The 21,469-nt window shown below is 40.9% G+C and overlaps 1 protein-coding gene across 7 annotated transcripts in view; it reads left to right on the top strand.

Annotated features, from left to right (window-relative positions):
- Positions 1 to 290: 290 nt before the first annotated feature.
- The window catches only part of LOC140725127 (protein PALS1-like), an 86,437-nt gene continuing 65,258 nt past the window's right edge, over positions 291 to 21,469 (top strand). For 2 of the 7 annotated variants that reach the window (XM_073040163.1, XM_073040164.1), the window contains exon 1: positions 291 to 539. The gene's annotated coding sequence lies outside the window, so the exon portion shown is untranslated. Of the gene's footprint in view, positions 637 to 21,469 lie in introns of all 7 variants that reach the window. The other 5 variants (XM_073040160.1, XM_073040161.1, XM_073040165.1 and 2 more) reach the window with 3 other exon arrangements.

The raw sequence follows: 21,469 nt of genomic DNA, 5'->3' as shown, positions 1-21,469 counted from the left end.
CTCCCGTTCCCGCCTCTGCTTCCACAGCATTGCAAAACACTAAGGCATTCCTGGCATGGCTCAGGTTAACCTTTGCCCTCATGGTGTGCACGGGAGCGCGCGAGACGCCGAAATTCCTTTGTCTCGGAGCCTGAAGGCGGGGGTTGGCTTGGCGACGGTCGCCCTCTCCTCCATTTGGTCGGTTCAGCCAATGAGTAAAGGGGATTCGGGGTGAAGCAGGATTCGGGATGAAGTGGGGGAGGCGCGCGCGCGCGCGCGGGGAAGCTGACTTTGCCGTGTCTGTGGGCGCGCACGCAAGCGAGCAAGGAAGGGGCAGGTGCGCGCGCACGTGCACGCGCGGGGAGGATTGGTTTCGATGCGGGCAGTCGCCGTCCCTGGACGCTCCGATAGTCACCGGAGTCGGCGAGGAGCCGGAGCTGGGAACGGTGGCGACATCCTAGGCCCAGGTGATCAGGCTTGACGACCTTGCTGCCCCGCTCGGTTGAAATTCCGGAGTTGGCCGCCACCGAGGAGGCAGTCTTTCCCTCACCCATCAACAGGTTGGCGAGAGTCGAGAGTTGGGATCAGTTTGGCCGGCTGCTTTTGAAGTTTGTCCCGGCCGTCCGGGCCTAGGCCGGGAGGAGTAAGTAGCTGCAGGTCAGCATTGGCAGGGAAATTAGAAAGGCGAGGGTGGGGGAACGCACCGGGAGTAGCCCGTGGAATATTAGGAAGCAATTTGGAGAAAGGCCGCGTCCGCCGCGCTGCTGTTCTCAGGGAAAGGTGCCCGACGCTGGAACTTTGGGTGTGTTGTGCCTTTTATCTCATTTATCATCGTCGAGTCATGTTCATATTACTTTAATGCTATTCACCCTTATAAAGACGGACAAACATTGTGCACTTACTTTAACTGCCTTCAAATTACTTGTGATTTATTGCGTTAATTCAACTTTAAGAAACTTGCGAGAGGTTAGTTGGAGAAATTAAGGGAAGAAGACGTTTCTTTCAAAAGCGCTGCTCGATTTTCAGCACTATTGTTGCTTTGTTTGCCAACGCACAATAAGATGTCTGAATACACTCCATCAGTGATCCTATTGCAGAGACTGCTTTTGTCTTCGTTTCTCGTAAACTGATTGAATTCTGATTTTGGGTATAGTGATGGAAAATGGTTGGCAGCAAATCGGCATACAATAATTTACTAACCAATAGAAAACCATGCAACTCTGAGATGCTCTGATTTTAGGGATTCATATATTGGAAGGGGGAGGGTTGGAATTTGAAAATGAAATGGTTTGAAGATTTTCAATGATACAGTAAGGAAAGGGTTAAATAGGATTGCCCAGGTTAAAGCTTTGTGGATGGCTTAAAATGTAGAGATTAAAATTAGATACAAAAAAGCAAGCCAGTGACAGTTGTGAGATTAGAAATGATAAGATTGAATACAAGAACTATAGAAAGCATTTTGTAAAGCAGGAGTAATTAGTAAATACAAGAATGGATCCACAGCTACAGATAACTCAACCATCATTACCATCTATAAGAATGAGAGGAGATCTTACAGAAACATGAAATTATGAAAGGGATGAGATAGGGGCAGGAAAGTTGTTACCATTGGTAGGTGAGACTAGAACTGGCAGACATAGCCTTAATATTCTGGGGAGTAGATTTAGGACAGAAATGAGGAGCTGCTTTTCCCAGAGAGTGGTGAATCTGTGGAATTCTCTGCTTAATGAAGCACTGGAGACTACCTTGGAAAATATATTCTTGATAAGGTTGGATAGATTTTTGCATAGTAGGGGAATTAGGATTATGGGGAAAAGGCAGGTAGGTGGAGATGAATCCATGGTCAAGTCAGCCATGATCTTATTGTATGGCGGAGCAGGCTTGACAGGCCAGATGGCTTACTGCTGCTCCTATTTCTTATGTTCTTATGCTTACAAATAGATAAATAATGAAAGGATGATTTTGATTAGGAATAAAGATAATCTTGGGGATGCAAAGGGCATGGGTAGAGTGCTAATTGAATGTGGCTTCAGTGGAAAAGAAATGTTACAGCATTGATATAGGAAGCTCTGTAAATTGGAAAGTATAAGATAAAGGAGAATTTGCTGAAGAAGCTGGCAGCCATCAAAGTGGGAAAGTCAGCTGCCTCAACTAGAATATAAATGTGTTGAGAGAAATAAGAATGGTGGTTGCATAGATTCTGACTACGTTTTACTAGTTCTTCTTGGAAATGGGGTAGTGTCAGAGTTCTGGAGGGTGGCAAATACTATATTTGCATAAGGGGGGAAAGATAAATCTGGTAAGCTGCAGGTGGGGCACTCCAGCAATTGGCTGGCACAGAACGCTCATCCAATAGCTTAGCATTACCCCTGCTATTTACTAAAAGATAAACTTCCCCTTTCAGCTTTAAATGTTCAGGAATACTGTTCATGTTCCCAGGAGTCACGATTTGGACCACTTTTTTTATAATGTAGAACAGTATAGAGCAGGATCAGGCTCTTCAGCCCACAGTGTTGTGCCAAATATAATAGTAACTAAATTAATCTAGTTGGGCATTTGAATGTGTAGGAAGTGGAAAGATGTGAACATTGCCTTCCGAGTATCCATATCTTTTCTCTTTTATTTGTGTTCATGAACCTTTCCAAGAACACAACACTCTTGTACACCTTTATTGTATATGCCTTTACCACCACTCCAGGCAGTGCAGACGTGCAGTCCAGACACTCACAACTCTGTGTGTGTGTGAAAAACTGGCCTTGCACATCTCCTTTGAACTTTACACCCTCTTACCTCTGCTTTTTGACATGTCAACCCTGGGAAAATGACACTTGCTGTTTATCCTATCTATGCCTCTCATAATATAATAAACTTTTATCAGATCTCCTCCACTCCAGAGAAGATAAGATAAGTTTGTCTAACCTCTCCTTATAGCACAGTCTCTCATCCAGGCTGCATCCTGGTAAACCACATATGCATTCTCTCCATAGCCTCAGCATTTTTCCAATACTGCAGCCAGAATTGAATACAATACTCTAGATGTGTCCTAACCAGACTCTTGAACTCAGTGTCTTGACTAAGAGAGGCAAGTATGCCATATCACAAACAAGAACAAATCTGCAGATGCTGGAAATCCAAGCAACACACACAAAATGCTGAAGGAACTCTGCAGGCCAGGCAGCATCCATGGAAAAGAATACAGTTGATGTTTTGGGTCAAGACTCTTCAGCAGGACTGGAGAAGATAGGGTGAGGAGGAGATTTAAAAGGTAGAGGAGGAAGGGGAGGGAGAAAATTGTCTATTGTCTAAAAACAGGGTGATAGGTGAAATCGGAAGGGGGAGAGGTGAAGTAAAGAGCTGGGAAGTTGGTGAAAGAGATACAGGGCTGGAGAAGGGGTATCTAGTAGGGGAGGACAGAAGGCCATGGAAGAAAGAAAAGGGGGAAGCACCACCAGAGGGAGGCGATGGGCAGGCAAGGAGATGAGGTGAGGGAGGGGAAAAGGGATGGGGAATGATGGGGGGGTTGCAATACTGGAAGTTCAAGAGATCGATGTTCACGCCATCAAGTTGGAGGCTACCCAGACGGAATGTACGGTGTTGTTCCACCAAACCGAGTGTGGCCTCATTACAACAGTAGAGGAGGCCATGGATAGTCATATCAGAATGGGAATGGGGGATTAAAATGGGTTGCCACTTGGAGATCCTGCTTCTTCTGGCGGACTGCACCTATGCTCTGTCGGCCAGAAGAAGCCGGATCTCCCAGTGCTACCCATTTTAATTCCACAATGAATTTGGACCCCAAGATCCCTCTGCTCATAACTTACTGTACTGTCTGTTTACATTTGACCTACCAAGGTGCAACATTTCACATTTGGTGAGGTTAAACTCTGTCTGCCATTTCTCTGCCCATGACTGCAACATCTATATCCTGTGGTATTCTTTACCAGCAACACTCACAAAATGTTGGAAGAACTCAGCAGGCCAGGCAGTATCTATGGAAATAAGTACAGTCGATGTTTCAGGCTGAAACCCTTCAGTAAGACTGTCTTTGCCAGTCTTCTATCTACAACACCACCCGTCATTATATCATCTGCAAATTTACTGATCTGCCCATTTACATCTATGTCATTTATATACATCATCAACAGCAGTGGTCCCTATACAAGATTATATGTATTTCCCTTGAATGAAAGAACAACATTAGCTATTTGCTAGTCCTCTAGGACCTTGTGGTTAGGGAGGACATGAAAATATTGGTCAATGCCCCAAAAATCTCATCTCTTGCTTCCCTCAATAACCTGGGCTATATCCCATTAGTCTCTGGGGATTTAACTACCTTACTGTTCTTTAGGAGACCCAATACTGCCTCCTTTATGCCGTAGCAGTTAGCACACTCCACACTGATCTTCCTGTTCTCCACACTGTTCTTGGTAAGCACTGATGCAAAATACTCAATCTCACTCACATCCTCTGCCTCCAAGAACACATTCCCCCTCTTTATCGTTGAGTGGTCCTACCTGCTCCCCAATTATCTTCTTGTTCTTGATGTAGGTACAGAATGCCCTGGGATTCTCTTTAATTCCACTTGTCAAGGACCTCCCATGGCCTCTTCTAGCTTTCTTAATTCCCTCCTTGTGCTCTTACCTGATTTCCTTATAACTCTCAAGCCCCCCCCCCCCATCCTTTTTTGTCATTTCTGTATTCTGGTGACTCCCTCTCCCTTTTCTTCCCCCACACTCATGACCTGCTCATCACTTGTCTCTGGTTCCCCACTGTCCTTTCCTATCTTTCTTCAGTCCTTGGCCTCTTCCACTGGTTATCTCCCATACCTCCACTTCTTATGTCACCCCCTCACCTGGTCTCGCCTAACACCTACCAGCTCCTATCCCTCCCCCACTACCTTATTTTGGCTTCTGCCCACGTCCCTTTCCAGTCCTGATGAATGTCCTTGGCTCGAAATGTCGGCTATTCTTTCCATAATGCTGCCTGATATGCTGAGTTCCTACAGCATTGCTCAGATTTCCAACATCAGCAGAAACTCTTGTGTTTCCTGACAAGGATATTGGTTCCCTTTCAGTTAAGATGCAACCAGTCCCTCTTGGACAGGTTGACCTGACCCCAGAGTAGGTTCCAATAATCCAAGAACCTGAAACCCTGCCCTCTGCACCCAGTTTCTCAGCTACTCATTTATCTGTTCTAAATTTTGATTCTTGTCTTGACTAACATGTGGCACGGGGAGTAACCCAGATTATTAGTATCTTCAGGAACCTGCTTTTCAGCTTCTTTCCTAACTCACTATACCCACTGTGCAGGACTTTATCCCCCTTTCTACATGTGGCAATGGTGCCAATATGCACCATGATCTCTGGCTGCCCACCGTCTCCCTTCACAATGTCCTGAAGCCACACTGAGACAGTCCTTGACCTTGGCAACTGGGAGTCAGCACACCATCCTGACATCTCTCTTTGGCTACAGAATTTCTTCTCCTAACTGTTGAGTATCATATTACTATTGAACATCCTGACTTCACCCTCCACTGTCAAGGCACAGTGCCTCTGACCTGGCCGCTGCTGTGCCTGATAGGTCACGTCCTCCAGTAGGACCCAAAGAGATACATTTTTTTTGCTGAGGGGAATGGCTGTGGGGAATCCTGCACTGCCTGCTTCCTCTACCTTTCTTAGTGGTCACCCAGCTATGTTGCATGCATTTTAGGTGTGAAATGACCATATCGCTGAGACTCTTACCTGCGATGCCCTCAGCATCCTGGACAATCCCAAGTACATCCAACTGCAACTGCAGCTCCAGTTCTTCAATGTGGTCAGTCAGGAGCTGCAGCTGGGTGTAGATCTTCAGTGTCCCTGATCTCCTGCATCCTATACATCACTCCCTAAACTGCCATCTCAGCTACTCTATTAGGAAGTTATTCCAAGGAGAATCTTAACTGCTCATTCCTCTCTCACTGAAACTTGACAGACCAAAGCCTCAGCTCTTGTCCTCAATCACTGTATTAACAACTCAAACAAATAATGTGATGATACTAAAGAAGCAGTGGTGGTTTTCCTTTTGAGCTGAGGAAATTGTACAGAAATTTGATAGAGGCCTGTGTTCAAACTCTTCATGGGTTTTGATAGAGTATATCAGGAGATATGTTTTTTTTTGTAGCAGTAAGCCTTTTTTTAATGGTTCCTCTTTAAAATGTGGATAATATTCTCAATGAGGTTTATTGTATTTTTGTTTTGGTACCTCTTCAAAGCTTATAGCATTGATTTTTTTTTTAAAGCACTCAGGTTTGATCCTAACTTTGAGTGCTATCGGTGAGTTTACACATTCTCTCTGTGACCCATACCCATGGGATTCTCGAAAGTTAGGTGGATAGGTTAGTTGCTACTGTGCATTACATCTGAGTGCAGGTTAATGGCAACAAGGAAATAGAAGGGATTTGATTTGAGGTGGAACAAGTTGCAGGAGAGCTGTAAGGAGGAGAGATCACTTGATATCTGGCACATCTCTGGGTCAAGTGACCTTTGTCGTTGTAGAAAGTAATCCACTGAAGCTTTAAGTATACTGTACAAAAATACATTGAAATAACTGTTTAATGCAGTGTCAGCTTGTTCTATAGGTAAAGTTAGTGACTGAGGTTAATAATTACTTCATTGTATGGTGTGTTACCAAACAACGTTTTTGTTTGTAGTTACAGTAACATTATCTGGAGATAACTGTAGACTTTTTGACAGACAATGATGAACTTGTATTGCTCATGGGGCAGTAAAGCTGACTTAAAAGATTTCAGCGTCAGGTGATTGGAATTTTGGATTTTTGCATTATGTGCTACTGCTTGATGAGCTAATTGGACTACACTAGTTATTTTGCGGATATTATTATGGGATTTGTGTTGTCAGCAACTGAAGATTGGCAACTTTTGAATAGTTAGAGGAAACTTTAGAGAGACCCATACAGACTGCGGAAAATACTGCCTCAAGCTTGAACTAGTGTTGCTATTCAGCTTTGTATGTAAACACTTGATTTGCAGCCTTCAATTTTAGGATTTGCCGAAGAGGGCAAGATAATTGCAAACCCACACAGCCAAGTTGCCAAGTTTCCATGGATCCCAAGCTTCAGGTGACCTACTGTGTGTGGTGGGGGGGGGGGGGGGTGGGCCTATCAAACACCTTACTAAAATCCATATACACCACATCCACCACTCTATCTTCATCAATTGTTTTACAGTATGTCACCTCCTCAAAACTCAGTTAGGCTTGTGAGGAATGCCTTGCCCCTAACACAGCCAAGCTGACTTTTCCTAATAAGACAATGCTTCTTCAAATGTTTGAAACTCCTGTCCCCAAGAATCCTGTTCAGTTTTTTTTCTGACCACTGACGTGTGACTCACTGGTCTGTTATTCCCAGGAAATCCCTATTATCTCTTTTGAACAATGGAAAAACGTTTGGCATTTTCCAATCCTCTGGTACAACTTCTTTCATCATCCTACTGGGTAAATATCATAGCTCTTTTCAGGCCCACTTGTTAATCATCTCTTTTCACTGACTAAACTGCTTCAGATTTTCTTGCTGTATTTATGCCCACCATGGTCTCCCATCTTCCAATCTCGTTAGCAAAAAACAATTTGCTGAAGGAACTAAGTGCGTCAAGCGGCAACTCTGGAGGGAAAGGGATAGCTCATGATTCAGGTTGAGATCCTGCATCAGGATAGAGAGTGTAAAAGGGAGATGCCCAGTATAAAGAGGTGAGAGGGAGGGGCAAGGTAGGAGCTGCAAACAATATATAGAACCAGGTGAGAAGGAATTGATGGTCAGGTGGGGGAGTGGGAGAGTAGGGATACTGACAGAGGCTAGGAGGTGATAATGGAGACAAGGGCTGCAGATTATGGAAAAGGATAAGCAAGTGGAGGCAGATAAGGGTGGGATGCTAGGCAAAAGGGAAACAGTGAAAGAAGGGGAAGAGGAACCAAATGGGTAGAGTGTGAATGATATACCAGTAGGAAGGAGGAAAGAATCTGGAAAATGGAGCTGGGGTGGTTTGGAGAATAGAGGACCAGTGTAGATCAGGAGAAAAGGGAAAGGGACAGAGGAAGAGTGAGTTACCTGAAATTGGAGAATTCCATGTTCTTTCCCTGGTATACTACCCATGTGGAATATAGGGTGCTGTTCCTCCCTGGTAGGGGAGGAGGCTGAGGGCACACGGAGTGATTTGGGAATGAGGAGAGGAGTTGTAAAAGCTTGCCAGCAGGTGCTCCATGTGGTCATTGTGGATTGAGTGGAGGTGCTCAGCAGAGCAGTTGCCCAGTCTACAGAGATACAGCATGGAATCAGGACATTCAGTCCATGCTGGCCATCAACAACCCATCTGCACTGAATCCACATTAATCTCGCTGCATTCCTGTTATGTCCCACAAGTTCTACCACTTGCCTACACACAAGGAAATTTACAGTGGCAATAAAACTACCTGCACGTTTTTGGGATGTGGGAGAAAAGTGGAGCATCTGGAGAAACTATACAGTCACTGTGTATGTGAAAACTCCACATAGATAGGACCCACAATTAGAATTGGCCTTGGGTCTTAGACAGTATGAAGCAGCCTTGCCCTGGTCCATATGATGGTTCCGCTGAAGTTCACACTTTTGTAATATGTTAGAGCTGTTCCAGTTGTGCAGCTCATAGAACATAATGTCAGTTCCAGTCATCTCAATTTATATTGTGTGTTGTAATACAAAAGTTAACTGGGCTTGCTCAATCCCAGCATGTTAATTGCTTGAGTTTTACTTTCATGTTACAAGATAGTGGAAATACCTTTTCTTGCTGCTCTTGCAAAGATAACACCGCATTAGAGAGAATTGCCAGTGACAATATAATAAATGAGTGGACTACACTGTGGTGTTAATGCAGCCAATCTTTGTGGACAGCATAATATTCTGGCATTATCACATAGTGCTTTACGTTGGGTAGAGTGGCAGAATCGTGTTATATGTTTAAAGCACCATAATTTTAAAAATGGCAGTTCTGTAAAGAATTTACATTTTAAGAAAAATGTTTCATTAAACAATGCCATCTGCAATGTCTTTATACTGTCTGGGATTTGGTCCCATTATAGTTTTGGAGCTCAATCACTAATTCAGATTCCATTATAACACTGTCAACATAAATTACTTGTAACTAGCAAAAGGAGAAATTGTTTTTGTTTTGTTTCTAAATTTTCAAATTGTGTACTGGTGTAACTACAATCTGAAAGTACTCGTTTGATCCTTGAAACCTCTAAAGTAGTTTAGCAAGGAAAGGATCTACCACAGTCTTCTCAGGATATTCAGGATTAATGCATGTGACATTGCCAATTTAGCCAGCATCCTGATAGCAAATATATACAGAGAATTCATGCTATTTGAGACACATCAGGACCTGCACATTTTGGCCGAGTTAAGCGGCTACCCCAACTAGCTGAAGTATCATGCAAATAGTTAAAAAGGTATTAAAAAAAAGACAAGTTTTCTTTAACTGAGTAATAGTATTTAAATGAAATACAGAACAAATTAGAACACTACCACTGCTACTACAGTACTGTAAAACTGTGTATTGTTTTCTAATGGTTATCGATGAGAAATACTGTATATCCAGGGTACCTTGGTGTGTTGTTTTGATTGTAAATGAACAAATTCAGAGCAGTGCAGATAATTGCATCTTCAAATTTTCATTTATGTTGTAACATTTAAGAATACTGTCTATACTTCAAATTCTTTGTAGTTGCTAACTTGTTGAAGTAGTGAAATCATTTCATTTTCGCTCCCAGCCGTTTCTGACATATCCAAGCCTGAATGCACGAAACCATAGTGGGCTAAGCAGATCTGAATTATCTTGTTGCTTATTTCTTGCTGACTGTCAGTGACAAAAATTACTGCTTTTTGAACAGAGGATATGTTGGTTGTGCAGCTCATAGAACATAATTGGGATGAGAACATCTGTACAAAGCAATTAAGTAGATGTGTGGAATTGAGGATGTAAAGATTATATGAATTGGTTTAAAAATTTTAAAAAACAAAACTGATACCTAAATCTTTGTAGAGCAAGTTGTAGCAAAGTTTAATCTCATGATTGAAACAGTAGAACAGGATATATAAGTATTCAGTTAGACAGGGCCTGATTAGGGATAGTCACACAACTTTCTTTGTGGCAGGTCATGTTTAACCAATCTTATAGAGTCATTGGAGGATGTTGCAGGAAAGGCAATGGATGTTTACATGGACTTTAGTTAGGTCTTTCACAAAGTCCTATATGGGAGCCTGGTCAAGAAGGTTTAGTCACTTGGTATTTGAATTAGTAAATTGGATTAATACTTGGTTTAATGAGAAAAACTAGAGAGTTCTAGTAAATGGTTTCCTCTCTTACTGGAGCCCAGTGACTAGTGGTGTGCTACAGGATTTGTGTTGGGTCTGCTGTTGTTTATCATCTTTATTAATAATTTAGATGATAATGTGGTAAACTGCATAAGCAAATTTTCAGATGACACCAAGATTGGGGGTGTAGTGGACAGCAAGGAAGGTTATCAAAGCTTGCATTGGGATCTGGACCCGCTGGACAAATGAACTGAACAATGCCAGACAGAATTTAATGCAAATAAGTCTGTTGTCTTGCACTGTGCAAGGACAAACCAGAGTAGAGCTTGCATAGTGAATGGTAGGTGTTGTCACAGATAGAAGTAGGGATGTTTGAAGTTGTCTTAAGACGTTGGTGAGCCCAAATATGAATTATTATGTGCAGTTCTGGTCACTTAGCTACAGGAAAGCAATCAAAAAGATTGAAAAAGTATAGAGAAAATTTACACAATGTTGCTTGGACTTGAGGACCTGAGTTGTAGGTAAATGTTGAATAGGATAGGACTTTACTTCCTGGAGTATACATGGTAAATGGTAGGGCATTGAAGAATGCAGTAGAACAGAGTGATCTAGGAATAATGGTGCATAGTTCCCTGAAGGTGGAATCTCATGTGGATGGGGTGGTGAAGAAAGCTTTTGGTATGTTGGCCTTTATAAATCAGAGCATTGAGTATAGGAGTTGGGATGTAATGTTAAAATTGTACAAGGCATTGGTAAGGCCGAATTTGGAGTATTGTGTACAGTTCTGGTCACCGAATTATAGGAAAGATGTCAACAAAATAGAGTGAGTACAGAGAGGATTTACTAGAATGTTACCTGGGTTTCAGCACCTAAGTTACAGGGAAAGATTGAACAAGTTAGGTCTTTATTCTTTGGAGCGTAGAAGGTTGAGGGGGGACGATAGAGGTATTTAAAATTATGAGGGGGATAGATAGAGTTGACGTGGATAGGCTTTTTCCATTGAGAGGGGGGAGATTCAAACAAGAGGACATGATTTGAGACTTAAGGGGCAAAAGTTTAAGGGTAACATGAGGGGGAATTTCTTTACTCAGAGAGTGGTAAGCTGTGTGGAATGAGCTCCCAGTAGAAGTAGCAGAGGCAGGTTCAGTTTTGTCATTTAATGCAAAATTGGATAGGTATATGGACAGGAAAGAAATGGAGGGTTTTGGGCTGAGTGCATGTCAGTGGGGTTAGGTGAGAGTAAGCGTTCGGCACGGACTAGAAGGGCCGAGATGGCCTGTTTCTGTGCTGTAATTGTTATATGGTTATATATAGTATAGGGAAATGAATGGAGATTTAATAGAGGTTTACAGAATTATGAGGGATGTACATAGGGTAAATGTAAGCACTGAGGTTGGTTAAGACTAGAACTAGAGTTCATAGGTTAAGAATGAAAGGTGAAATGTTTAAGGGGTTTATGAGAGGAAACTTCTTTACTCAGAGGGTGGTGTGAGTGCGGAACAAACTGCCAGCAGAAGTGGAAAATTGAGTTCGTGTGCAATATTTAGAAATTTGGATAAATCCAAGGAAGGAAGGGGTATGGAGGACTATATTCAAGGTGGCAATTTGATGGGACTTGGCAAATAACTAGAGTGACCAAGGGGTCTTTTTTGTGCTGTAGTGTTCTTTGACTATGTCTCTAATGATTGTGAGAGGAAGGACATGAGTGGGACATGAGGAGTTATTTGGAGTATCATTTTTATCAACACTTAGGTTTGTGAATGTTTTATTATTAAAATAGTCACTGTACTAGTAAATAGCAGGAATACTTTTAGGAGGGGCAGCAATAATGTGCTGTCATATGGCCTTAAAGCTCCTGAATCAAAGGTTAACGCTTGTTAAAATAAGAGCAGGAAATGCTCCGACAGAACCTTTGGAGTGAAAAACACAAGTTAATGTCTCAGCACAGTAACATTGCTTCATAAGTTGTCTGACTTGCTGAGTATTCCCACCAAGTTCTCTTTATTTTTGCTTCAGACTTCCACCCCATAATATTTTGCTTTTGTTATGTTATTCTGGCTTCCCCAATTTAATCTCTCAACCTAGATCTTTAAAAATAGAATGGAACTGGAATTGTTTTTAATAATTTGTCCTAGTTATTTAACCCTTCACTTATTTTTATATTCCCAGCACCTATTTGTTTTATGCTAGGTATTTAGAATAGAGTTGATTATAAAATAGCAGTATGTTAATTGCCTCAGTGTTGTATCATTGAAATGATATTTATACTGGTAACAAAGGGAACATTCTCACTCTTGAATTAAAGATATTCATACAAAAGCAAAGCATGATAATATTTATTGACTTGTGTTTGCTGTAAATAATGCCATCTGCTGTTGTATTCATGCTGCAGCTAAGGCACAGTAACTACTGTCTATTTTTCCCCATTTTCTAAAGTTGCAAGGATCATGATAATAAATCAGAATCTTTGTATTAACCTAAGTTTGAAGTGATGACAAGATCACCATACTGTGGCTGAGGACTGAGTCAATGAATGAAAACTTTTTAAAAAAGGTATTATTAAGCTGTGGCATATCTTTTAATTTTAGTGTTGGGTTTTTAATAGTCTTATGTGTCATCTTTGAATTTGAAGTTCCAATCCTTGTCTTATGATTTATGAATAACATAACACGACAATTTGACATTTTTGTGTACTGTGTGCACATTAATTGTAATTTGTAGAATAGAACTTGAAAATGCCATATTTATACATGTTCCTTAAATAGCCTGAATCTAATTTTAGGCTGTGTAAATTCAGTAATAATTCACATGAACCAGCAGAAATAGTTTGATCTAGAAACTCATTGGCATTCCAAGATGTGTTAAGTCATTTTGTGCAATATGTCAGCCTGCTGTTTTGGTCCCGAGCCTGCTGTTTAAATTCATCAGTGAGTGAAGCTGGAGTAAAACCATCTCTGCATGCTAAATGTAAAAGAAAATGGTGTTTAGGGGTTTGTGGTAGAGAGAGGTCTATTAAGATGAGTAAAAGTTTAAGATTGGAAGGGGATCACAGGAAGGGATCAGTGATAGTGGTGCCTCTGTGAGGTGGAGGAGAACAATGGTTTGGATGTGGGTAAGAGGAATGTTCATTGGTTGGATGGATGCAGTGCACTGTATGTGAGACGGGATTCTAAAATTTTTTTTTAATGATTTTTTTATAAAAGCAAAGGAGCGCCACTTATTGTACTGCAATTGATTAGCTATTTGAATGGCATGCATGGAAATGCTTTGTTGCTGACTGTAATGTGATCGGCAGTACAATCCAAATAACATCTGTGCATGGCACTGCAGAGCCGCTATTAGTTTTACTATGGTATTGAGTGCAGGTTACCTGGTTGGTTGTTAATCGTGCAAGTTTGCAAAAACGTAGATCTAGTTTTAAAAAACTTAATCTATTAAGTAAATCTTGTATAAGCAGAGCCTTTATAAAGTGTGATATTTTTGTGAGTTTCTGCATTTCAGTATTTCTGTAACAATTAATTGCTGTTTGTGCAGCATTTTCACTGTAGTAACTATCTACTTCATAGCCCATTATTGATGAGACTTAGACCATGTAAAAGGGTATGGAGAATTTTATAAAGTACCAGTTAAAGAGGTTCATTTACAGGAGCTTATTGGAGTCAGAGCCATTGAGCAAAACAGCATGGCTGTCTGTAGGCCCTTTGGCTTAACTCATTCACACCAAACAGGTTGTCCACCCAGCTAGCTGCAATTTCCTACATTCAGCATATCCTGCTATGACACTTTCATGGATACTTTCATGGATCTCTCCAAAATGCAAAATAAATTTATTATCTAAGTACATACTATATATGTTACCATATACTACCCTGAGATTCATTTTCTTGTGGGCATTCACAGCAAGTGCAAAGAAACGCAATAGAATCAACGAAAGATTGCACACAAACAACCAATGTGCAAAAGACAACAGATTTTGCAAATACTAAAAGAAAAAGAAAAATAATAATAATAGATAAATAAGTAATAACTAATATTGAGAATATGATTTGTAGAGTCCTTGAAAGTAAGCCCATAGGTTGTGGAATCAGCTCAGACTGGGGATGAGTAAAGTTATCTACTCTGGTTCAGGGGACTAATGGTTGAAGGGTAATAACTGATCCTAAATCTAGTGCTGTGGGACTTAAGGTTCCTGTTCTTCCTGATGGCAGGTGTTCGAAGAGAGCATGGCCTGTTTGGTGGGGTCCTTGATGGATGCTGCTTTTCTGTGACAGCGCTCCTTATACACCTGCTTGATGGAGGAGAGAGCTATAACTGCAGTAGACTGGGCTATCCAATTTCAAAATTTAGGTGATGATAAGAATGTAGGGACACTGCCTTGCCTTCTTTGTAATGGCACTTATGTGCTGGACCCAAGACAGATCCTTTGAAGTGATAACACCAAGTGTTGTGATGGAAAATAACTGGTTCTTTGAGTCTCAACAGTAGAGGCCTGGACACACACAGTTTTAATAATAAGGAATTTATTTACAAGGGGAAGTCGGGTCAACACAAGCAACTACAATGCACAGGAAGCGGTGTGGGGACAGGGTATGGTTACACAAACAAAGAACAAGGGAAAAGCACTACGACAGCTATCCCCCTTGACCTTGGAAAGCTGCAGCTCCCTTACCAGGACAAACGATAGACCTTCCCAAGCATAAATCAATGCACTTACCTTCAATGTGGTGGTCTGTAAGAGAGGGCTAGCCAAGGGCAAGTCTCACCTTTTAAAGCATGGGGCTGGGTGAGATAATCCAATTAAGGTGACCAATAATTTAGGTGTGCATTGATTAGTTGGGAGGGACCAAATGTTGATTGGCATGTGGTGTGCCCTCCGACCAGCCAGGTGGCAGTGCGTCTGTCATGTGGCCAGTATCTCTGGATGCACCAAGAAACCTAAAGTTATTGACCTTTCCCAACTCTGACCCCCTAATGAGCACTTGGACCTCCAGTTTCCTCCTCCTGTATTTAATAATCAGCTCTTTGGTTTTGTTGACATTGAGTGAGAGGTTGTTGTTGTGGCACCATTGATCCAGATTCTCAATCTCCCTCCTGTAGGTCATTGGAGCTGTGCCTACCTTCCCAGTCTTAAGTATAGAGTGAGTAGAGCAGGGTCCTTAACATCCAGCCTTACAGTGCACTTGTGCTAATGGTGTTTGTTGAGGAAATTAAATACCCAGTTGCTCAAGGAGATACTGAGGCCTGGTGTTGGAGTTTATTGATTACTTTTGAGGGGATGATAGTATTGAATGCTGAGCTGTAGTATGCATCTTCACTGTTCAGATGTTCCAAGGCTGAGTGAAGAGCCAACGAAATAGCATCTGCTATTAAAGAGAGGAATTTAATCTTTCACAGATGAGCTTGAAGAAGTTGCTGTCTGGTGCCATTTTATCTCCGCCCACAGCAGTGGACCAGTAGTATTAAGCATCCTCTCTTTAATGTCTCTTTTTCCTTTTTTTTAAATAAAAAGGGTGGCTGGGTTCTGTCGGAGCCTGTCACTTACAGCTGCACTCTAACCGCGGTTCTTCACGGTGGTGAGTTGCTGCTCCCAGAGCTCGCTGACTGTCCATTTTTGACATCTCCAGGAGCAGCCTGGAGACATGTGCTTTGTACAGCTCTGCGACATCGATTCCTCACGTCAGTAACTGAGATGTCATGGGAGTTCAGACACCATGACAACGGGTGCAGCTACTGGAGGTCTCTGTACATGGACCCCAGGTTAGGAGCCTCTGTTTTAAATCTTTCCCCTCTCAGTCTAAAGTATACACCCTCTAGTTTTGGACTTAACTACCAAACAGACTGTTTATCATCTACCTTATCTATATCTCATAATTTAAAACATTTTGATAAGGTCACCTCTCATTTTCCTACATTCCAAGGTATAAAGACCTATAACTTGGGCTCTGTATCCTGACAACATCCTTGTAAATCTTTTCTTCACTCTTTCCAGTTTAACCATGTTTTCCCTCTAACAGAGTGACCAAAACTGTACACAATACTCGTAAGTGCTGCCTCACCAATGATGTGTACAACTATGAAGTAGTATCTATATTCAGTACTCTCACTGATGAAGTTCACCATACAAGACACCCTTTTCACCACCGTCTACCTATGATGCCACTTTCATTGAATGATGTACTTGTATTCCGAGCTCCCTCTGTTCCATTACTCCTTATAATGCCCAACCGTTCATAGTACAAGTCCCGCACTGGTTTGATTTACTGAAATGCATCACCTCACATTAATCTGTGTTAAAATCCATTTGCCATTCTTTAGTCCGCTTTTTTATGTGATCAAGAAAAAGATACAAGCAAAGTAGAGGGGAAAAGATTTAAAGAGGGATTTTAAAGAATAGCCAACTGATGGCAGGCTGCCAGAAGTAGAATGCTATGATTTAATGGAAGATGAGTCCTGGATTGGAACAATGCATCAAAACCAGACTTTGCTTACCTTTGCAGTGAAGTATGAAAGGAGGATGAGTGGTTTTGGTTGTAGATTATCTTAGCTGGTCAGAAATAGTTGATGTTGTTGTTGAAGGGAAAGTCTTAATTTTTGTGTGTGTGTATCTACCGGAAGCACATCTCTGTATTTGAAGTGAGATTGAAGTGGTTCAGTGTTCGATGATTACCAATGCAATTGGTAACATGGGACATGTATTTGTAGTATGGCTGAAGATAGGATTGAAAAGTGTTTCTATTCATTTGGGCAAAGGATTTACTATGTCCAGAATGGATTTGGAAATGGAATGTTGAAGATGGGTAAAGATTAGGTAGAGCTGAATGTAAATCAATATAGTAAATCTAAGTTTTTAAAGAAAAGGGAAACCTGCTCAATTCCATTGTTTTACATTACTATTAGAATAATAATCTTGCTGCTGCCTTTCATTTTGTGTATCTTGTATAATAAACTGCTGACCAAATTTACCAAAATCTGTACCATGAAACAGTGCTAGAAATACTTTGTACAAAAAGGGGCATCTATGGAAATAGTTTGTTTTAATTTGAAAACTTTGTCCTGAGATGAGGTTATTTTGATTAAATGGTGAGCAGAGTGCTATTCTCCTAATTCATATATCCTTCAAATACCCTGTAACTATGTATACATTAACATAGATTAATCAGGAATGTCCAGAAACCACCTCTGATAGTTTCCCCAATAATTCACTGGAAGATCAGGCATTCAAATAATTAGAATTGTATGGAGATGTGTTTGTTGTTTCATAGAAACTCATTCATAGAACTCTCCTAAAAGTCACGTCTCCTTTGAAATTAATCCCTCTCATCTAAATACAGGACCTTTGGTATTAGACACTTACCAACTGCCTTTGCCTCTTATAAATATACAAACTTTTGTCAGGTCTTTCCTCAACTTCTGCTGCTCCAGAGAGAAGAACACTAGTTTGTCTAACCTCTTCTTATAGCACCTACCTTCTTATCCATCCTGGTAAACTATTTCTGCACCTTCTTCAAAACTTCATGCTTCCTATAATGGGGTGACCAGAAATGAATGTAATACTCCTGATACAGGCCTAACTAGAGTATTATAAAGATGCAACATAACTTCCTGACTCTTGAACTCTGCTGACTAATAACACCTTCTCTACCACCATATCAACTTGTGTGGCCACTCTGAGAGCTATAGACTTGGACCCAAGATCCCTCTGTACAAACACTTAAAAGTGTCCTGGCATCAAATCTGTACTTTCTCTTTATATTTGATCTCTCAAAGTGCAGCAAGCTCACTTGCCCAGATTAAACTCCATCTACTATTTCTTCACTTAAATATGCTATTGATTACTCCTGCTCTATCTTTTAGCAATTTTCAATGCTATCCACGACACCACCTTTGTGTCCTCTGTGAGCTTACTAACCTGCCCATCCATGTTATCTTCCAAGTCATTTAACAAACAGTTTCGGTATGGATCCTTACAGAACATCACTGCTCAAGGACCTCCAGCCCAGAATCAGCCACAACCCTTGTCTTCTATAGACAAGCTAATTCAGAATCCAAACAGGCAAGTCATTGTGGATCTCATGCAACCCAGTCTCCTGGAGTAGCCTATCGTGATGAATCAAATCCACATTGACAGTTCTGGGCTGAAATTCATAAAATAATTAAATTTAGAAATACACTGCATACCAAAATCTTAATTATGCATTTCAAATACATTTCTGACTTTGATCCAAGTAGTTTAGGCAGTTTGTTCTTATGTTCAGAATAAATTGTTCATTCAAAAGGGAATTCATTTTCTGCCATCTTGTGCCTTTGCAGTCAACTTCATATTCAGCTTGAAAGAGGAGCACAGTTTAAATAAAAAAGTGATGATATGAAAAAATGAATTATATCTCCACTTGATCAAGTTAACTATCTGAATGCAGGATTAGTAGGATGAGAGAGAGAAAAGCTGATTTGTTTGGAAGGGGACACTAGCAGGGATGATGGCAAAACAACAATGGCTGGGGTTTTTGTGATCAATTAGGAAGGCGCAGGGATAGGTACACTGCAACACACAAAATACTGGAGGAACTCAATAGGTCAGGCAGCATCTATGGAAATGAATAAACAGTCAATGTTTCAGACCGAGACCCTTCTACAGGTCTCAGAATAGATACATCCCAAAGAAGTATTCTAAAGGGAGGATCAATGCTGACAAGGGAAGTAAAAGACAGCATAAAAGCAAAAGAGAGGACATTAATATAGGGAAAATTAGTGGGAAGTTAGAGGAGTGGGAAGCATTTTAAAAACCAATAGAAGGCCATTAAGAAAGACGTAAACGAAAGAAAAGTAGATATGTGAAGGTAAGCCAGCCAGTAATATAAAAAAAGTACAAAAAGTTTTCTTTTAGATGTGTAACAAGTAGAAGAGGCGAGAGTGGATATCGGACTGCTGACAAATGACATTGGTAAGGTAGTAATTGGGGACAAAGAAACGGTGGAAGAATTTAAATATTTTGTGTCATTCTTCACTGTAGAAGATAATAGCAGTGTGCCAGAAATTCAAGTATCAGGGTACAGAAGTGAGTGAAGTTGCTATTGCTAAAGAGAAGGTGCTTGGGATGCTGAAAAGTCAGAAGCTAGATAAAGTTACCTGGACCAGATGGACTACACCCCACAGTTCTGAAAGAGATTATGGCGGCTTTAGTAGTAGAGTAATATAAAATTCTGGATTCTGGAATGCTTCCAGGGGAGTGAAAATTTGCAAATTTCACTCCACGCTTCAAGAAGGGATGGCAGCAAAAGAAAGGAAATTATAGGCCAGTTAGCCTGACTTCAGTGATTGGAAAGATTTTGAAGTCAATTATTAAGGATGACCTTTTGGGGGCTTGGAGGCACATGATAAAGTAAGCTAAAGTCAGCATGCTTTCCTTAAAAAGAAATCTTGCCTGACAAACTGTTTGAATGCTTTGAGGAAATAACATGCAACAGCATAAAAGCCAGGACCAACAAGCTCCACGACAGCTTCTTCCACCAGGCCATCAGACTGATGAGCTCACACTGATTTGAGTGTACTCTATATTACATTAACTGTTCTATTTATCATAAATTACTATGATTGCACATTGCACTTTTGGATGGAGACGTAAAGTAAAGATTTTTACTAATGTATGTGAAGGATGTAAGAAATAAAGTCAATTCAATTGGATGTTGTTTATTTGGATTTTCAGAAGGCCTTTGACAAGGTGCCGCACTGTAGGCTGCTTAACAAGATGGTATTGCCCATGATATTCCAGGAAAGATACTAGATTGGACAGAAGTTTGGCTGACTGGCAGGATGCAGAGAATAGGAACAAAAGGGGCCTTTTCTGGTTAGCTGCAGTAACTAGTAGTGTTCCATAAGGGTCAATGTTGGGGCAACTTTTCATGTTTATATGTCAATGATTTGGATGACAGAATTGATGGATTTGTGGCCCAGTTTGTGAACAATACAAAGATAGGTGGAGTGGCAGGTAGTGTGAGGAAGCAGGGAGTCTGCAAAAAGATAGACAGATTGGGAGAATGGCAAAATATTGACAGATGGAATATAGTGCAGGGACATGTATGGTCATGCACTTTAGTAAAAAGAATAAAGGCATAGACTATTTTCTAAATGGAGAGAAAATTCAAAAATCTGAGGTGCAAAGGGTCTTGGGAGTCCTTGTGCAGGATTCCTTAAAGGTTAATTTGCAGGTTGGGTCAGTGGTAAGGAAGACAAATGCAATGTTAGCATTGATTTTGAGAGGACTAGAATATAGCAGCAAGGATGTAATGCTGAGGCTTTATAAGGCATTGGTCAGACAGCACTTGGAGTATCGTGAACAGTTTTGGAGCCACTTAACTGAGAGATGTGTTGACACTAGAGAGGGTCCAGAGGAGATTCATAAGAATGATCCCTGAAATGAAAGGGTTAATGTATGAGGAGTGTTTGATGGCTCTGGACTTGTATTCACTGGAGTTTAGAAGAATGAGAAGGGATTTCTTTGAAACCTATTGAATGTTGAAAGGAGAGGTTATTTCCTAAAGGGAGTCTAGGACCAGAGTGCACGGACTCAGAATAAGGACATCTCTTTAGAATAGAGATGAGGAATTTCTTTAGCTGGAGGATAGTGAGTCTCTGGAATTCATTGCCACAGATGGCTGTGGAGGCCAAGGCATTGGGTACATTTAAAGTGGAGATGAATACATTCTAGATCACTCATGGTATCAAAGGTTATGGGGAGAAGACAAGAGAATGGGGTTTATAGGGATAATAAATCAGCTATGATGGAATGGCGGAGCAGAATCAATGAGTCATATGGGTTATAATTCTCCTATGTCTTGTAGTCTTGTGATGCTGTTTAGTTTTTAGTAATTACGTTAATATTCACGGTGTTTAATAGAACTTTATGAATAATGATGTTGTATGTCACTGATAACTTTTTATGTTTAAATATTTCTTCCTGATGTGATCATCAATTGTGCATGGTAATTGGAGCTTCCTGAAAGCAGAAAGATGGTGAGAGTTTGCAGTAATGATTGCACAAAGTCCAACCCAATGAATATTTTGGAAAATGATTTCACAGTTAGTATTTAGCAGGTGTATTTTTTAATATACATACCTAGTTGTAAAAGTGATCACACTTAGATATACCCAC

Source organism: Hemitrygon akajei, chromosome 3 (assembly GCF_048418815.1).
Source record: "Hemitrygon akajei chromosome 3, sHemAka1.3, whole genome shotgun sequence".
In the NCBI taxonomy this organism is placed as follows: Eukaryota; Metazoa; Chordata; class Chondrichthyes; order Myliobatiformes; family Dasyatidae; genus Hemitrygon; species Hemitrygon akajei.
Note: the sequence above shows the minus strand (reverse complement) of the source record. Positions and strands in the feature narration are given on the sequence as shown.